This window comes from Mastomys coucha, chromosome X, assembly GCF_008632895.1.
Source record: "Mastomys coucha isolate ucsf_1 chromosome X, UCSF_Mcou_1, whole genome shotgun sequence".
Classification (NCBI taxonomy): Eukaryota; Metazoa; Chordata; class Mammalia; order Rodentia; family Muridae; genus Mastomys; species Mastomys coucha.
The window spans coordinates 109600917-109603395 of NC_045030.1; the positions used below are offsets into that span (position 1 = coordinate 109600917).

Here is a 2479-nt window from a genome sequence, read left to right on the forward strand (position 1 = left end):
ATGATATGAAAAATAATGAAAAAATTAATTATAAGAAAGAGACAAATGATATTCAAAAAACAAGAATAAAATTAGCAAAATAACAGGAATATATAATTACTTAATAATAAGCATGAATGTATAAAATTCCACAAAGACTGTCCATATAAACAAAATAAACTGGTTATAAGAAACTGACATCATCTCAAAAGACATACAGAATTGAATTTTTTTAAAATTAGAAGGATATTCTACATCAAAAGAAGAAAAAGTGAGTAATGTGTTTATATATGACAAATTAGATTTTAATTACCTCTTTGAATATTTTGTCTGCATTTATGTTTGAATCACCTGAAACTGGAATTACAGATGGTGATTAGGTGTCACATGGATGTTAGAAATTGAACCCTTATCCACTCCAAGAGCTATAAATGCTTTTACCAGCTGAGCCACCACCCAGCCCTAACAAAACAAACTTTAAGACAAGCATACAAAGACAAATACTTATGTAATATAAATAATCTATTTCAAAGAATTTGTATTCATCTAGTACTAGAGAAATCAATCTTACATAACAAACAGGAGAGCCAAACAGAGTTATATCCCAAAGAACAATAGTGGGAAATTGCAAACATCAGTTTTATAATTTGCCAAATCATCTTGAAAAAAATTAAGACAAAGAAACACAAGACTGAAAAGAACACAATTAACAGATATTTAAAGGTTATGTCAACAAGCAGGTGAAGCTAGCACATTCATTTCTGAGCATATAAAACATTCCTGAAAATAGACTACAAATTAGGCCATGAGACAACTTTAAAATATAAAAACATGAAATTTATATCTTTTCTGACCACAGAGAATAAAAGCAAAAATTGTCTGTGATTGTTAATCATAATTTTAAACTTGGCTGTGTTAGAAAATGCCTAGTGGACAGACATTTTGGTGTATTTCTAGAGGGCGTTAGATCATTAATAATCTTAATCAATAGGTAGAACTATAGATGTTTTGTATTTTTGAAGAGATTAGGATTTTGTGAAACTCAGTTATAAGTGTGTCCATGACGGCTTACATTTGAAGAGGACCATTAGTAAATATTACCTAGGGTATTACTCAGTTGTGGAATAGTGTGTGAGTGATTTTGGCTCAGAGAAAAGAAAGAGATTGCTTACATTCCTAGAAAGCAAGTACAAAGAGATCCATATTAAGAAGATTGGAATAAATACCTAATCTTTGGGGACTGTTAACTTTGATTGGCAGTTTAATTAGATCAAGAAATGCCTGGGGCATTGATGAATCACACCTGTGAGCATGTCTGTGAGGGTGTTACAGAGACAATTAACTGAAAAGGGATGACTCACCTCTGAGTGAATAGCATCCTATGGCCTGGTTGCTTACACTGAAAGAAAAGAGACAAAAGGCAAAGCTAGGAGAGTAACCACATTTATGCTGTCTCTGCTTAACTGTTTACCCAGGTGTGAGCAAGTACCTTTGTGCTCCTGCTACTATGGCTTCCCTATTGTGATGAACTGTACCCTCTCAGAATATAAACTAAAACATATTCTTTCTCTCTTAACGTTTTTATCAGGTATTTTATCACAGCAAGAAGAAATGCAGCCAAAAATAATCCTTAAATCATGGGGTGGCATCACATACCCAAAAGCATCAAGAGTGTTCAGAAAATTATGAAATCATCTTGTAACAATAACAGAACTTATCTGACAGTTATCAGTATAGATGAACTCTCAGATAGAATGTTTAAAACTGTTATTTAACTAAACTTAATGAGTTTGAAAAAAAGACAGAATATTTTAGTATCCACAAAGAAAATTTATCAGGAGTTTGAATCAATTAAAAAATATCAAGAAGAAATTCTCTAGCTGAGCACTATCCTAGGTGAAATGAACATTTGATACATTATTACTTTTCACATTGCTGTGACAAAAAGGAAATCTGACTAAGGCAACTGAAGGAGAGGAAGGTTTATTTTGGCTCACAATTTAAGGGTCCAATCCATCAAGGTGTTGATTGCATGGCAGTAGGAATATGAGTCAAGATCATGCATGCTACATTTACATTGAGGAAACAGAGATAACCAGTGGTGCTTAGCTTAGTTTTTGTTTGTTTGTTGTTTTAATTTTGTTTAGTTGTTTGGTTGGTTTTGTTTGGCTTGTGCATGTGTGTCTGTCTGTCTGTCTGTGTGGTGTGAGCTCTTTAATTAACCTCACCTAGAAAATCTCTCACACATATTCTGAGACTCTTCCTTCCTATAGCCTTCTGTATACTATCACTTTTACAAGTAATCACAAACCCACCCTTTCTCAACATTAAAACATATCACCTTTTTAATTGTTTTATTTACATTCCAAATGTTGCTCTGCTTCCTAGTCCCCGATTGAAGAGTTCTTCATCCCACCCTCTTCCCCTTTGATGGGTTTTGAGTCGCGGCAGAAAGCGTCTGCAGACACCAGGCCCAGGCAGTTTCATGTGTCAGAGGTTT

General features: G+C 33.6%; 1 long non-coding RNA gene across 1 annotated transcript in view; it reads right to left on the minus strand.

The window, feature by feature from the left end:
* Positions 1-306: 306 nt before the first annotated feature.
* LOC116093993 overlaps positions 307-2479 on the minus strand; it is a 25432-nt gene continuing 23259 nt past the window's right edge. The window contains exons 2-3 of the long non-coding RNA XR_004119917.1: positions 1341-1378; positions 307-336 (exon numbers count right to left, since the gene is read on the minus strand). This is a non-coding gene — a long non-coding RNA (uncharacterized LOC116093993). The remainder of the gene's footprint in view (positions 337-1340; positions 1379-2479) is intronic.